We start from the raw sequence: 17,465 nt of genomic DNA on the forward strand, positions 1-17,465 counted from the left end.
ATCTTCACCAAGACATTCACCGTGAGGCTCCTTCCCAGGACAGAGAACTGACAGGAGCGGCTAACACAACTTTCCAGTAACCGTCGAGTGTCCGCAGCAGGCCGGGCGGGGGGAGGCTTTGCGAGGCAGCGCGCTGCGGTCCTGCTCCAGGCAGCTGTCTGGACGGCTTCCAGCCTCACGCTCCGTGCTCACTTCCACCCCTGCCGGGACTCAGTTCCAGACCTGGGGCCAGTCTCCTGAGCCCTGAGCTGGTCTCCCTGTCTGTGGGAGGCAAGGGGTCCGAAAGCCATGCCCTACGGGCTTGAGGAGGCTCTTGGGAACACTCCCTCTGCCTAACGCATGCTCTGCAGGACTGCTCCGACTGTCCAGCTTTCCCGGAGAGTGCCTCCAAAACAAACCTGGCACCAAAACAAAGCTGGCATTAGTCAACACAAAGGGCTCGGGCACCTTTTTATTCCTGAGTATTGCTCACAGGCAAAGTGATGCCGGGAAGGGCCAAGGGAGGCCTAAAGCATGGGGGAGGGATAAAAAGAAAAAGACATTTGGAAAAAGAAAAAAGAAAAAGGAAAAGGAAAAAGAAAGGAACAGAAGAGAAAGGGACTTGGCAAGCAGAGCGGGGAAAGGACTGAGATAACCTGGAATGAGTGGGGAGGCACGGCTGTTGATAGGGCTCAGGGTCTTCCCGTGGTCTACCAGCCAGCCCCTGAGCCAGCTGTCACAGGCTCGCAGATGCAGGCAGAGGAAGGGGCTTACGCTGACTTTCTTGTGCGGCTGCCTTGCAGAAGGAGGGGTTGGATTCCGAAGAAGTTCAGCCCTTGAATAGCAGGCTGTGCAGGCCAGGTGGACTGGGGGAAGCCGGGGTGACCAGGTGGGGCCAGGACTGGAGGCGCCTTGTCCCGGGACAGAATAGGGAGTGAAGAGGCAAAACGCTAAGATATTAGTTCAGAAGAGGAAGGTGAGCAAGGCTGGCAAATCTGGGAGCTCAGGCTGCGGCCAGAGTCTGAAGGATTTGGGCCAAAACTGGAGAGCAGGACACACACCAAATTTGAGGAGGCTAGCTGGGGTTAGTCACATAGAATCCGGACTGGGAGGAACATACTAACAAAGGTGGGGCCGTGATCCAGACTGGCCTGAGGAAAGAGGTGGAGAGAACTGAGCGCAGGCAGGGGAGGCTGGAACCGCCGGCCTGTTCAGGTGTGGGAAGGCAGATTTTCACGAGAACGTCACTCCGTTACCACCATGCATCCAACAACCTGGCCCATGCACCCTCTGTCCTGGCTTTAGGTCCTAATAGAGAGAAGGTTCCACAAGTATCAGGGCTTGGGGTGGTGTCCAGATGCCTGGGCCCTTTGTGGAGGCATCATCATTGCAAGCCTCCACGCTGCTGATCTATCCCACCTGGGGCCAATATGGGGCAAGCAATCCTGTGATGACTTTGCTCCTGAGTGCTTAGTCCCCTTCCCCCTCACCCCTACAGTCAGCAGCATCTGAAGAAGAGAGTGAGGGGCGCACGAAAAGTCGGGAGTGACTTTTCACTTCACTCTTTTCCAGTCTTGTGGATCAGGCAAGTCATCACATCCGCGGAACTCTGTTTTCTACTCTATAAGACATGGGGCAGGACAAGATCCGTTGTTCTTGAGTTTTTGAGACTCTTGTGATGATATAGCCCCTCCCTTCTCCACCCCCCCAAAAATGTACAGGTATGCAAGCACACATGTTTCATTCAGTTTCAGGGGTTTCTTGGATTCCCTGAAGCCCATTAGTGGATTCTCCTGCACAGTTCTCCAGGTGGGCCCTGTCTGGAGACCATTTGCCTCGCAGATGCCGAGACTTGGTCCACTCTCCACATATTAAATAGGAATTATGGGGGATGAGGCCCAGTCATCTGAATTTTTTATGAACACTCCGAATGAGTCTTACGTTTCGCTCAGCATCACTGGCCTGGTCCACGGGCCAGGTAAATATCATCTGTATTAGATGTTCCCTGAGGCCACTCCCACCTCCAGTGGCTCCTCAGCTCGAGGCAGACATACAGAGTGTGCATGAATTGTGGGGGACGCCTTGCCGTTCCGTGTAAGGCACTTATAGGGTTGAGCTGACCGAATTCACTTATAATATGGAGTCTGTCCACCTTGCCCACACTCCTGTCATTCTGTATAGTGCCTTCTGCTTCTGCCCCTCAGCTGGTAACCTAAATCAGGGTCCTTTCTGGTTTAGGTTCCTGGTTTAAGACCAGATATGCTTTTCTGGACAATTGTTTAACCACTTGGCTCTGGTCCTAGCCAGACTTTGCCCTACAGGCCTTTCTCCTGGCTGTGAGCTCTCGGCCTACTGTGCAGAGCTAAAATCTCCATGGACACGTTCTGGGTTCCCTCCCGCTCTCCAAGACCCACCCCTGCCCCTCCCCCAACTTCTGCTTCCCCCACCCCCATCATCTTTGTTGTAAGCATTATCTTCTCCCAGAGCTTCCTGCGGCCAGATCCCCTCAAGGAGGCCCTCTCCAAAGACCCCATTTAATGGTGGGATGCACTGTCCCTCAGCTACTCTTCATCACCTCACCCTGTTCTATTATCATCTCAAACTTTATCATCCCTGAGATTTTTCTGTGTATTCACTTGTTTCCTTTTCTATTGTCTGTCTCCCCTCCTCTGAGTGGGGAACCCGTTTGGCCTTGTCCACCATTGCTTCCCAGGGCCCGGAACAATGCCTGGGACATGGTAGGTAGTCAGTAAATATTTGCTGAAAAGCTAACTGAATAAATAAGGGAATCGATGAATTTTTAAGCCTGTTCTTACCAGGCTGATGTTCCAGTCCCTCCACCTTCGATTCTGTTATATCTCCTTGTGAGCCATGGCCTCCCTAGAAACCCCCTTAGCTAGTTTACACCATTGCTCCCAGGTCCTGCCACTGCCGGACTGGTTCAAGCAAGTTATTAGCCATTCCATACCTCGGTTTCTGTCATTATTTGCTCACCAATATTTATGGAGCTCCTACTATGCTTTCTAAGTTCTGGGTATGTATATATAGCAGTCAACAGAACAAACAGAAAGTCCCTGCCCTTAAAGAGAGTCCATTCTATCAGAAAGCGAGAAACAAATACAAAATAATATTAAATAAATAAAATACCTTGTGCATTAGTGATAAGTGCAGGAGTGGGGAATAGGAGAGGGAGGGAGACAGCCTCGTGAAACAGGATCATAGAAACTACCTCACAGGGTGCAATGTGCAAAGTGAGTCAATGTGTGCAAAGCACGAAGCACCCGGTATTTAGCAATCACTCAATAAATGCTACTTATTATTACTTACTCTTTTCGTCAGCCCACTGTCCCAGGGAAGATGTCTCTACTCCCTTCGTGATATACTTACTTCTCTGGGATCCCACCACTCCACTATGTATTGGATCCTTTTATTATCTTTTGTGACTGGTGTTTAGATACAGGCGTTCTCACAGTGACATTAAAAGTTCATTTTTACCTCCCTGGTTCCCTTTGGAATCAGCCTCAATGCACAAATACCTTTGGAAAGAGTGGTCTTTAATTCGCCACAGGACTTCAGGTCTCTGAGCACTGGACACTGGTTCTCAAACCCATGTTTTGGGTACACTGTCCCACTACCAGAAAGACCGTGTTCTTCCTTCACACCGTGGTCCACCCCACCCGGCTTTGTTCCCTTGGCCGAATGCATCACTTTTTCCATGACCCCTTCGGTCACACCCTACCTGCCTCCTTCTTAGACCTGCTCATCCCTCCCACGTTGTCCTTGAACACACCCCCCCATCCAGCATCAATCAGACCACAATACACTGATGTGTATCCTCATCGCCTCTCAATAGCAAGTGCTAAATTTTGTTCAAATAAACAGGGGAGTGGAATATGCTCAGTTCTGAAGTTATTTGCTTTTAAGCAAAGCCAGAATGTCTTATGGAAAGTTAGGCAAAATTGGCATTTGTTACATTAAAAAAAATGTTTGAGATTTTATTTATTTATTTGAGAGAGAGAGATCACGAGCAGGGAGGAGGGGAGAGGTGGAAGCAGACTCCCTGCTGATCAGGGAGCCCGATGTGGGACCCAATCCCAGGACCCTGCAACCATGGCCCGGGCTAAAGGCAGACAGACGCCCAACCAACTGACCAACCAGGCACCCGGTACATTTAAATTTTGAAGTGTTCAGTTTTACCTGTCATTCACACGGGCAGCTGGTATGACTTCTTAGGGTGAGCTCTCCTGACCATTTGATGTGTAGAATGTGGCTTCCAAGGGAAACTCCTTTAGATAATATCAAGTACCATAGACACAGAGGTTTTAATGTTGGAAGAAACCTCAAGAGAGTGAATGGTTCAGCTCCCTCGCCTTCACAGAATCTTTATGGGCATTTTATAGTTAAATCCACAAGGGTTAAAAGCTCTTCCAGTATTATCTAGCTATGACATTAGGCAGTGAAATGAGTTACCTTTAAGAACTAATGTCAATAGTCCATGATTATATGTCGTTGTGGGATTCTAAGAGGAAGATTTAAGCCCAGACCTCTTGCTGCTGGTTGCTTTCTTCCACGTGAGTTTTGCCTTCTTCATTGGGAAAGCACTAGTCTCTCACTGGTTTGTACACGAAAAATATAGTGATAAATACATGGTAGCCATACTCGTTAGAGCTTTTTTGATTACAGTTGACAACACGGGGGTTGGGGTACGGACTCCCCTCACAATACAATTGAAAATTCACATATTGCTTTTGATTCCCCAGAATACTAGTAGCCTACTGTTGAGTAATAGCTTACTGATAACATAAACAGTCCACTAACACATATTTTGGGTGTTATATGTATTCTATACTGTATTCTTATAATAAAGTAAACTAGAGAAAAGAAAATGTTATTAAGAGAATCATAAGGAAGAGAAAATACATTTACAGTGCTGTACTGTATTTGTCCAAACAATCTGAGTTAAGTGGATCTATGCAGTTCAAACCCATGGTGTTCAAGGGCCAACTGTGTAAGCAGCAGAAGCCAGTTCCAGCTACCTTAACCAAAGGGGCATTAATTATAAACTAAAAGGTAGGGATGCAGATGGGGTATTAGGACACATGGACAGGGGAACTGAACTCCATAGGAAATCCAGAATGTCCTAAGTCTCCATCTTGTCTCTTTTTGACTCTTCTATCCATAAACACGTTCTTCCTAATGCAGATTCATTTCTCTCTTTCATGGTCCACACAAAAGAATATGGCTACTGACAGTTCCCAAGTTTACATTTTAATCTGTTCAAAGACCCATCAGCCTCAGATTCTGAACTACGCAAGTTACACTGGACAAGGCTGGGGCATGCCCACATGTGTGGGGACTGAATAAACATGGCAGCTGGGAGCCACCTGTGATCCATGCAGATGGAGGAGCAGGCATCATCAAGGAAAGGTGAGCATAGGCCCAGGCAGAGACGCTGGGAGGGATCCTTTATTTGAAACTATGATTAGGGTGGACAACTGAAGCAACAGAAAGGCAAAGAGAAGGAGCAGTGTTAAGCCATCATAGCTACAATCTCCTGGCTTTCTCCTCACCTTAGATTGTAGCTCAATTTATTCTTGGGTTAAAAATAAGCTTCTTGACCCAAGATTAAACCAGAGTTCACTTTCACCCTCATCAACCTTTCTCCTCGATGCCCCCATCCCCGTCTGGTAGTTGTAGTTCAAAATTTCACAGCGGTCCTGTTGCCCCCTCATCAAGCCAGGGAATCTCCCAGGTCTCATTGCCATGTGCAGACAAGGCAGCTCCTGGGATGCCAGCCCCATGGTCTGAAGCTCAAAATGTGGGTCTGGCAGCACAGAAGGGCCGGCCTGCTTCCTGGAGGGATAGGTGAGCTGAGGGCATCCAGAACATGCTTGTGACAACCAACATACAAATACTTGTTTTCTAGTTTGAATATCTTTTCCTTGGGTTTTGTAATAAAACTGGGCGTAGGAGATGGTGGAGGGCCTCAAAATCATCTGAGTCTCAATGGAGCATGGCCTGTGGGTTTCTAAAACCACACACTGATTCAGCCCTAGGGAAACAGGGAATCTCTGAGGGTGGGGACAGGAATCTGCATTCTAAGAAAGCTCTCTAAGTGATTCTATTGCTTAGCCAGAGTTCAAACCTCCTGAGGTAGGTGGTCCGACTTCCTCATTTTCTAAGGGAGGCCACTGAGATCTAGAGGGTTTCACTTCAGTTCAGAAGGAGAGCCACAGATTAAATGAAAACAAAGACAAAAAACAAATGAAAAATTAAAACTAATTCATCTGCTTGTGTATTTTGAGCCTGGTCAACCAGCTGGTTCTCTTTGTGATTCTCTTGCTTCCCCGGATCCCAGATGCCTTTAGGGAGAATGACAAAACTGCTATCCAGTTTCTGTACATTTAGGGGAAGGAGGGAAGGACAATTATATAGTGTGCAGAATAGACACGTGTCAGTCCTTCCCATGTCATAATTGAACTTTACGGCTCTGCTGTGTGGAGCTGTCTCCAGGTGAGGAAACAGAGACTCGGATGGGTCACATATGCAGGCTAAAGTCACAAGGCGAGTGAGTGACACGCTCTGGATTCCTACTCAAGTCTTTCTGACTCAGACACTCATGTTCTTCCTTCACACATTTGGCTTACTTATATGACTTCACCACACCCTCACCAACGAAAAACAACGAAATTAAAGGAGCTTTTTTTTTTTTTTTTTAGATTTACTTATTTATTTGAGAGAGAAGGAGAGAGAGCAGGGGAAGGGGCAGAGGGAGAGGGAGAGAGAATCTCAAGCAGACACAGTGCTGTTTTCGGAACCTGACTCAGCTCTCGATCTCACGACCCTAAGATCGTGGCCTGAGTGGAAATCAAGAGTCAGACACTTAACTACCTGAGCCACCCAGGTGCCCCTAAAGGACTTTTTATCTGACATTTCCAAATAACAAAATTCCAAGACATTAATCATTGGGTTCTACTTTAATTAGATAAATGATTTGAAAATTAACCAGGTGTTTTTCAAATGAGAAGATGTTACACTAATGTGAGTTAAATTGTCAGAACTCTGGGTGGACGGCACGGTATGAAGGTTATGGCAGTAGTCACTAAACTGAGCTTAACTGTAGCAAAATGGAGCTGTCAACAATCAAGGTATGAGCACAATTAGAAGGAAAAAATAGTAATTAATTTTTTCCTACATTTAGTATAGGAAAGAAATACTAAAGCTTATTTTCATTTCCTTTACTCCAGTCTAATGTGTAAAAGGATTTTGTCACCTGACCTTGGACCTTATATAAAAAACATGCCTGTCTTTTTCCAGAAAGGTTGTGGTAAAATTCTCTCCCTCCTGCTCTCATGCCAATTGAATTTCAACTCCATGGGGCTTCTATCAGTTGGGAGTTGAAGATCACACAAAAATGAGAAGCGAAGGCAGTTGACTCGGAGCAGAATTTTAGGTTTCACTTTCCAGGGATCCCTGGTGACAGAGGAGCTTTTATGTGTGTATGTGTGGTTGAGTTCTGAATAAAAAAATCTTCCCGTGTTTAGTCGTTTCTATGACTTCAACACTCTTAGAGACGCAGTCTGAAGCATAAGAGGCGGCGTGAGCGTTCTGCAAGTAACCGTTCCAAGTTGGTGAGTTAATACTCCACCTAGACCTCGTGGCCTTGCCACTCTCAGTCAAACTGGTTTTTGTGGCTGTCAGTCAAAGTCCAATATGGCACCTTTCCCACTGATACTGAATGAGCTGAAAACTTGGGTTACTGTTGATTTTGCCCTAGGGAATTTTACTGAGAAGGGCATTATAGCAGTGGAGCAACTAAGACCCTGTGTATGTGTGTGAGCATGTGTGTGTGTGTGTGTGTGTGTGTGTGTGATAGAGACAGACAGACAGACAGCAAGGAAACATGATAGATTCGAGTTGGCTACAAGGTTTGCTTCTGGCCAAGGTGCCTGGTTGACCTTCCTTCTACTTCCCTGCTCATAGTCTCTGCCGAGCATCGATGGAGGAGAACTGAAGCATTACTGTCCTGTAAGCATTACCCTCACATCTCATATAAATGCCACGCCTCAAATTTCCTCCCCAGAAAGGGAGTTGAGATTCTAACCAGCTGAATCATCTAGTGACAACGCCCTTCATTGTGTTAGGTCACAAAAACACAGTAGTAGCCTACTCTGGGAACCCTGATGGGAAATCCATTCCATTTTCATGTTAAACCATTTGTCTGGCCTGTTGCAAACGACTGAAAGATTCTACAGAGTCATGAGTTTTCAACGAAGTGATTTGGAAATTACTTTTTTCAGACTTAGAAGAGGAAAAAACCTTGAGCAAGAATTGCAAAAGGACTGAAATACCAATTGGAAGCATAAAAATGATCTAGCATATTGCTGATGCATTTATTCCTGCCCAGTAGGAACCAAATAAGCTTCTCTGGTGAGAGCCTTTAGACTAGCTGTCCCCGTGAGTCATTAAATCAGGAATTTGGGATAGAAATGGGAGTTGCAAGTTGTCAGGAGAATGTTATTAAAAGCAAACCGGGGATGTGGAGGCCCTGCTTGGCCTTGCAGCTCCTTTTGCAGACGCAGGTTTCGGCAGCTCTCACTCCCCCTCAAGAGAACACCAGGGAGAATTGACTGCAGGGCCTTGTCCCTCCAGACCGCCCTCCTCTTCCACTTGCCTCACTGCCTATCCAGTGCTCCTCGTGTCTTCTATGATGACTTGATGCTTGTAGGAAACAGAATTCCAGATACAGAGTGACCTCTAGGTTTGGCCCCAGGCTTGTGTATTTCTTCCTGGCTTTTTTTATGATAAAGAAAAAAGAACATGAAACATAAACAGGTGGAAAACATTTTTTCCCCTACGATCACATATGTGACATTATATAGGCATATCCTCTAACTTCTCTAATATATTAAAGATAATTTAAAAATTATCATGGGGAATTTTTAAGGACCTCTGACAAATTTATTTTTTATTTATTTTCCGAAAAAGATATCAATCAGGATTTTCCTCTCATTTTCATTCTTCTGAAAGAGTTTCTGATCAACATGAGGATCGGATCATTCATTCCACAAATATTAACTGAGTAATTCCTGTGTGCCATGCATGAGTCTAAGAACTTTACGTGTATATCTCACTAAATTCTCGCAACAATGTTTTGAGGTAGGTACTATACACACCATCCCATAGGTGATCAAATTATAAGAGCTTAAGTGGCTTTCCCAAGGCCTCACACCTTGGGCATGGTAGCTAGGATTTGGATTCAAGCAGTCTAAATCCAGAGCTCATTCTCTTATCCATTATACCATATTGTCTACAACCTGGGGGACTTGGTCAGAGGAGAGCAAGTATTGCCACGAGGGTTAATACCATTGTACGTAAAATATACTTAAGGCCCAGATATTGGTTTCTAAATGCCATTCTCCAATAAAAAGAACCAAGACTCTTTGAAGAAATGGCTGATTCTAGAACTGAAGCAAGGAAAACACAAGATAATTCTGGAATATCTTGTGCCGGTGTTCTATGTTCTTTTATGTAATGGTCAGTCAGGTATGGCCACGGAGAAGACACAGAAGTTTGGGGAAACAAAATAGATTATGCTCACAGCCCTGGAAACAGGACGTGCAGGGCCACCTGGAAAAAACACCAGCATGGTGAGGAAGCAGAAGGGGCCAGAGTGAGGGAGAGCCCAGGCCACTTTACTTGGAGCTTCAAGGGCAAGTCAAAGCAGGGCAGGCTACACCATTTTAGATTGGCTAGTCTGAGTCATTTCAGTGAGTTCTCAGCTATAGGGATAGCCCCTAGGTGCCTGGCATCTGGCCCTGGGGTGGTCCAGGCAGAGGGATGTTGCTTCCTGTGATGATGAGTCTGAGAGAGGAGCTCTGGCCCTGGATTGTCTGGTTTGCATATCAAAGACAAGCTCAAGGCTGGGCCTCTGCTATCTCCCAGTATGACCACTTACCCTCCTAGTATGACAAATTCTGTTTTATTTTGTTCAGTATTTCAGATTAGTATTTTGCTTTGCACTTCAGGCCATCAAGTTATTATCGTTACTGATGCTCAAGTTGCCCTCTCTCTGGTCAAGTTGGGTCCTGCATTCTTTGGCGATGACCTACTAGTCTTGGGTAACTTCTTGCTCTCTGGTATAACGCAACGCACCAGGTTCATTTTGTACATTTCCTGCCCTAGACCTGGAACCAGTTATTTCTCTCAGGAGCCCTGGATCTTAGAGGAAAGGTATTTCAAAATCACAATTTGGGCTCAAGGAAGCAACCCCCGCATCATTGTTCTTAAAATTCCGATCCTGAAAGAACATTGGAAAAAGAGATTCTTCTACTGTTCTTTGTATACTCCTCTGTATTATTTGAATTTTCATCACGTATATTCGTTCTTATCATTTATTTGTTGCAAACAAATAATACCTAATTACAACATTGAAAAAAAGTCAAAGTAAAAATTCTTTCATACCTTTTCCCTGCCCCACCCCTTGCTGGAGATAATCGCAGTTACCAAATTGCTGTGACTTCTTTCAGATTTTGTGTTCGGCAGCCTTGTCACCTAAATAAGTGCCCGAAGGATTCCAGATGCTATTTTAACCGATTTGGATGACTCAAAGAAACAATAATCTGAGGTAAAAACACAATGGACAGCAATGTAAATCTGCAAGTAGGGCCTCCGTGTTTAACTCCAGGGGGCGCTGTTTCCATCGTTGTCTCTGTGATTCATGCAGCAACAAACCTGCCAACACACCAATAAAACAATAAGCAAAGGACATGAACACATAGGAAATGCCTCTGAAATATATGAAAAGATGCGCAAGTCTGCTTTTAGTAAGACCAACCCAAAATAAAACTACACCAGGATACTACTCTTCATCTCTCAGATTGGCAAAGGTGAAAATGCTTGCTAACACACCCTTGTTCAACGCAGGGGGAGTGCCCATATTTCTGGCAATTTGACAATAGGCAATCAAGGACAAACGTATTAGTATATGCTAATTTAAAACACTTCTGGGAATTTTAAGTATATACAAATATACTTGAATATTTAGGAAATGATGTCTGCATAAGTCAGGGCTTCTTAATAAGGGCTGCACAGGAAAATCTAGGGGATTCATCAAATTGGTTGGAGGAAAACCTGTGTTTTTGTTTTCATTAAAATCTAACTGAAATTTCTCATTTCCTTTAATTATGAAAGTAGGCAAGAAACCGCAGTAGGATCAACCTGTGCCTCTGTTACCAGTAAAAATCAGATCTTTTATGTCATATTACAGTCGCTGCAGATATTCTGAAATATCGTTTATGTTCATTCATACTTTGAAATTAGAGTAGTTATTCGTCCCACTGCTAGATCTTGTTACTTAACTCATTAATAAATAAGTGCATATATTTTTAAAGAAAAAATATTTTGATAACTGTATTTCAGTATAATTGGTTTCCGTTTATTTAATCTTAAGAATTTTATTTTATATGCTTGAAAGAGAACGTCACAGTGAGAAGAAATTCATAGGCTTCGCCAGACTGCCAAAGGCGTGCACAGTACAAAACAAGTTAAGACTAGAGTAGTTATTGCACCATGTATTTAATCATAGCAAATGGCGGGAAGCTCCAAAAGTGTGAACTGGCTAAGCAACATTTGTGTAGGGCTACAATGGAATACTCTGCAGCTGCGAAAAAGAATGAGGAATGTAGCTAATAAAATAAAATGATATCCCAAATATTGCAAAGACATAAAGCAGCACGCAGAAGAATTTGTGTAGTGAGCTACCGCTGGTATAAAAAGTGAGGTGGGAGATTATATAATACCAATGCCTATCTGCTTGTATATGTATAAAATGCCTCTGGAAGATAAACGAGCAGCTGGTAATATCGGTGGCCTCCAGGGATGAAACCTGGGTGGCTGGGGGCCTGGAGCATTAGGGAGACGTTTTCCTGATAAACTTCATAGTACATTTACTTCTGAGCCTTGTGAATGTATAGTCTATTCAAAAAGTAAATAAAACCGGGGCGCCTGGGTGGTGCAGTCGTTAAGCGTCTGCCTTTGGCTCAGGGCATGATCCTGGTGTTACGGGATCGAGCCCCACATCAGGCTCCTCTGCTAGGAGCCTGCTTCTTCCTCTCCCACTCCCCCTGCTTGTGTTCCCTCTCTCGCTGGCTGTCTCTGTCAACTAAATAAATAAAATCTTTAAAAAAAAAAAGTAAATAAAACCTAGCATTTAAAAATTCCTCACTAGAGTCTGTCAGGGGATTGCTTCAGAGCCATGAGAGTACTTCTCAAAGTCCTGTTCCCACCCTGCCTTTGGAACCACACACAGCCTGACCTGGAGCAAAGCCCTGAGGGCTCTATCATTTCAACCCCATACTCCGTCCAACCCCCCAATAAAACATTTCCAAGACTTCCTGGGCTCCTGCCTTTCCTTACACCTTTAGCATTTTCTCTTCCAAAAGTGAAATCTCGCCTATTCCAATTCAAAGCAGACACTCCAGTCTTGGCTCTACTTTTGCTGCATCACAAATGCTCAAGCAGCAAGTTGGCACTGGTGGGATTACTCCTAATGGACAGCAAAGGGAAGTAAATGAATATTCACCAGTTATGCACTTTTAGTTTCCAATATTATTTTTTAAAAGATTTATTTATTTGAGAGAGAGTGAGAGAGAAAGAGCATGAGCATGAGCTGGGGGACAGAGGGAGAGGGAGAAGCAGGCTCCCCACTGAGCAGGGAGCCCAACTTGGGGCTTGATCCCAGGACCCTGTGATCATGACCTGAGCCGAAGGTAGACACTTAACTGACTGAGGCACCCAGGCACCCCTGGTCTCCAATATTATTTGTTCATATTCTCATAATACGTTTATTTTAAAACGAAGTTGAACTCATTGAATGGAGTAGATTTTTAGTGTTGTTAGAAGTGAAGCCTAGTTACTACTATCTGTATGACAGCATAAATATTATGGGATTAGATCTCTAAAATATTTCTTCTTCCCAAAACCTCTCTCATGAATTTCCTACTGTTTTCAAAATGAAGCCAAGTTTCAGGACATGATGACCATGCTTGTCTAGCAATCGTCTCTGGCAATATAGGGTATATTTATACTACTGAAGTAAAATATTCTGAAGAAAACATTAATGCTGAGTCCAAGTAACAATGCTAGCATGAGTATTGATTGCCAAAATCATGCAAGTTGCAAAACAATTGTGCTTATCAGTATTTGTTTAGAGCATTATGACAACAAATGCTAACTCTTCTTGAGATTTGGGTCAGCAGAGGGAAGTCGGCATTAGTTTTTGGAAAACATTTTGTTGAGAAGCTGACTTGAGGCTCTTTGCAGGATAAACAAAACTATAGCAGAGTCTTGCCATAAGAACTTGAACAAATCGTTTAAAATTACAACATAACCTTATTATTTTTATAGTGGACTCTGGGAAAATATTTGAGGGCTCAACAGAAACCTCCGGCTTGTTTTTGAGTCAGAAATGTGTTTTCCTTGGAGTCATGAACAGGATGAAGACAACTGGGACAGCAGCCAACGCTCTGTGCTTTGAGCTCTTCTCTGCTGCAAAGAGAAAGAGTGGCTGGCCTGCCAGTGGACTGGGGTTGGGGCCAGGGCAGACTTTGGGAGGAGGAAGATAAAACTTTCTGTTGCTTCTGAAGACCTGTGTAGCAAGGTGAGCTGTTAAGAAAGGAATGAGTGGTATTTCCAACTCTGTTTTTGCCAACATGCAGTACAAAAATTTCCCCGGACTGTGTTCCCCAGAGGAGAGCATGGAGGTTAGGGCTTTGGAGTTGAAGCCACACAAGCTACCTAATCGAAGATGAATGATTTCCTTCAGTCTCATTAGAGATTCTGAGGCCCTATGGGTCTCAGTGGTCCTGTGTGCAGTAGAGGAAGGGACCATGATGACTGCCATCTCTGATTTTCCTGATCACGCTCCCTGACCAGTACCTTGGAAGCTGAAGTGTCACAGCAGATGGAATAGCTGATAAGGACTCTGCAGGGTAAGACGTCTCAAGGACAAGGAGATCCTCACACGAACCCCTGGAGAATAAGAGAGAATTCTCAAACATGACAGAGGTTGAATTTTTCTGCCATCATGTAGGTGAGCATACAGAAATAATTTCTCTAATTTAGAGAAATGTAGCATTTACCCATCAGAAAGTGGCTGAGTGACATTCATACTTGCCACATTGAAAGTATTTATTTACCGTCAATTATAAATCTCACCTCCTCTGTACTACTGCTACTCCCATGCAAACGTGGGTGCCTGCGCGCGTGCACACACACACACACACACACACACACACTTCTCTTAGCATCTCGGAAGTGAGATTGCCGGGGACCAGCTTGCCTCTCCACCCTTCCTTACCCACCCTTCAGTCTTCACATTACCTGCCACAATAGTCTTATTTATTGACTTCATTAACTTAGCCATTCAATTGATTCTACAGAAAAATCTTGAGGGCCTGACATTTGCCTGTAACTCAAAGAAATAATTCTAGTTTCAAGAAGTTCATAGTCTGGAGGGGCGCCTGGATGGCTCAGTCATTAAGCGTCTGCCTTCGGCTCAGGGCGTGATCCCGGTGTTCCGGGATCGAGCCCCGCATCAGGCTCCTCCGCTATGAGCCTGCTTCTTCCTCTCCCACTCCCCCTGCTTGTGTTCCCTCTCTCGCTGGCTGTCTCTATCTCTGTCAAATAAATAAATAAAATCTTTAAAAAAAAAAAGAAGTTCATAGTCTGGAACATCATGTTGAGTACAGGTGGGAAGGTCTGGGTAGGGGGAAGTGAGAGCAGTTCCTGACCCTAGAAGATGGGCAGAGGACTTTAATGGTACAGAGGGGCGGGTAACCCAATCTGGAATGAGTGGAGGGATCAGGGTACGTTTTTCTAAGACATGATGACTTAGCAGATCTTGAAGTTGCAGAGAGTAAATGAGAACAGAATAACGTTCATGGGCGATGAATCAGCCAGGGCAAATGTTTGGGGTCATGAGAAATATGGTCTCTTTTATGAACCACAGAGTTTGGCACTGGAAGAATATAAGCTGTAAGGGGAGCGGTAGCAAGCCAAGCAAAATGATCTCTGGTAGCAAAGTAAAGACGGACACTATTAAGAGAGTTCTACCAGAAAAATCATATGGAAGTTCTGAATTCCTCCTGATATATATGAGTCATCAAAATATGCTAGTCATATGCTTAGAACTTTTCACTTCTGTACCTAGATTAAGAATTGTAATATAATGGTTTCCAGAATAGCATATATTAGGAGATGTTACTGCAACAAATATCTTCCCGTATGTGAAGAGATTTAACACAAAATTTAATGCTTGTCAACTGAAAATAAAATTATTTAATTATTTCATGCATAATTTGATTACCTCTGGTTGAAAGGATGCAGAAAGGTTAGTTCATAGCATGGTTTCCCACATGAAGACAAATATGGTTTTCAGACTCATGCAGAAAGTCTTGTTCATGGTAAGATCCTGTCCTCGGTTAATTTCTTTATGCAGATATCCCTTCCCCTTCTACTTTACTCTCCATCTTAAACCATCTCTCCTTTTGGGAAGTGCCCATGAACCAAACTCAGTGTGTTTTTAGCAATCTGCTCATTTCTCCAAGAAGACAAAGGAGAGTCATTCTCTATGAATGTTTATTGCACATGTGCTGTTTGTCATGAGTTCAATGGGCCAAGTAGCGAAATAGAAGAAACAACGAGATTGAGGAATTAGTTGCCTCAACTTAATTCCTTCCCTAAAAGACATTTTGAAAATTTTGTTCCCTGAAGAGAATTAAAGATTTTTAGTGAATGTCCTTTTAAAGCCAGTATTAAAAACTTTTATTTGTACCATGAACCCCTGTGACAACATGGTGATACCTATACCCCTCCTCAGAGTACTGTTTTTAAATGCATAAAATAAAATACATATGATTACAATTAAATAGATAATTATATAGAAATACACTTATCAAAATGGCTCTTAAAACTTCATAATAAAATAATGTATCTTGGGGCACATGGGTGTTCAGTGGGTTAAGCATCTGTCTTCGACTCAGGTCATGATCCCAGGGTCCTGAGATTGAGCCTGGCATCAAGCTCCCTGGTCAATGAGGAGCCTACTTCTCCCTCTCCCTCTGCCCCTCCTCCACCCCTGCTTGTGCTCTCTTACTCTCACTTTCTCTGAAATAAATAAATAAATAAATAAATAAATAAATAAATAAAATCTTTTAAAAAATAAATAAGTAAATAATAATGTGTCTTTATTAACATATTAAATAATAAGATCCAGCTGCAATCTCATAGCTACCATATTTTGAAATAGTGATGAGTATAAAGGATATTTTCAAGATTCCTACAACAACTGTTATGTGATAGGAACAAATCTTTTATTTCTCTTGGTGGCAGACTCACGGGAACAGTTAATTATTATGATTTAGAATCTACATTTAAGGGCTCCTGGGTGGCTCAGTGGGTTAAAGCGTAGGACTCTTGGTTTCGCCTCAGGTCATGATCTCAGAGTAGTGAGATGGAGCCTGAGTCAAGCTCCATGGTGAGTGTGGAGCCTGCTTAAGATTCTTTCTCTCCCTCTGCCACCCCCCAGCCCCTAGGCTGTGCTCTCTCTCTCTTCCAATCAATCAATCAATCGATCGATCTACATTTATAATTCTGGAGACTGCTAGAGGTTCAAGAAAATTTTTAGAAATATTTTTTCTTCATCCAAGCCTATGGACTGCTGAATCCTATCCCTGGACCCTGACAAAGAACACTTGTTTTACCCTGGGATCAACACATCGACTCCATTTCTACTGTTAATATAGAAATCACCCCAATAAGACCCATCCCTACAGGAGAAAACAAGGGGCATCTTCATTCCCAGTTAGGAGGTACAAGAAGGAAGAAGAGGTCTACTATTGCCTTGTTCCTTTAAGTTGTTTCACTGTAAACTCATTCTACACTCCTTCCTTTATCCTTTATAATTTCAGACTTTATTTAAAAAATAAAAATAAAAGGATGCCTGGGTGGCTCAGTCAGTTAAGCATCTGTCTTCAGCTCAGGTCATGATCCCAGGGGCCTGGGAGCCAGCTCCACATCAGGCTCCCTCTTTAGGGGGGAGTCTGCTTCTCCCTCTGCCCCTCACCCTGCTTGTGCTCTCTCTCTCTCTCTCGCACTTATTAAATAAAGTAAAAATCTTTTAAAAAATTAAAAAATAAACAGAAAAGCTTTGTCCAGAGACATTCCAGAAGAAGCAAACAACCACGAACCTTCCGGAGGACTTGGGCCCCAGCTTCATCTCCTGCGTGACCTTGGTAAGTATCTTGACTCACTCACCATAAAATAGACACCATAATACCAAACTAGCCATTACGCTGATGGTCAAAGGTGACACCATCTTTGAAATGCTTTGCAAGCTCTGATGAGCTGTGCAAACACAACGGAAGTCCACCCTACATTTATAGAGGACGGGGTCTCCTCTGTCTTTTTCTCGCTGTTGTACAAGA

This window comes from Ursus americanus, chromosome 20 (assembly GCF_024610735.1).
Source record: "Ursus americanus isolate L20-20 chromosome 20, mUrsAme1.1.p, whole genome shotgun sequence".
In the NCBI taxonomy this organism is placed as follows: Eukaryota; Metazoa; Chordata; class Mammalia; order Carnivora; family Ursidae; genus Ursus; species Ursus americanus.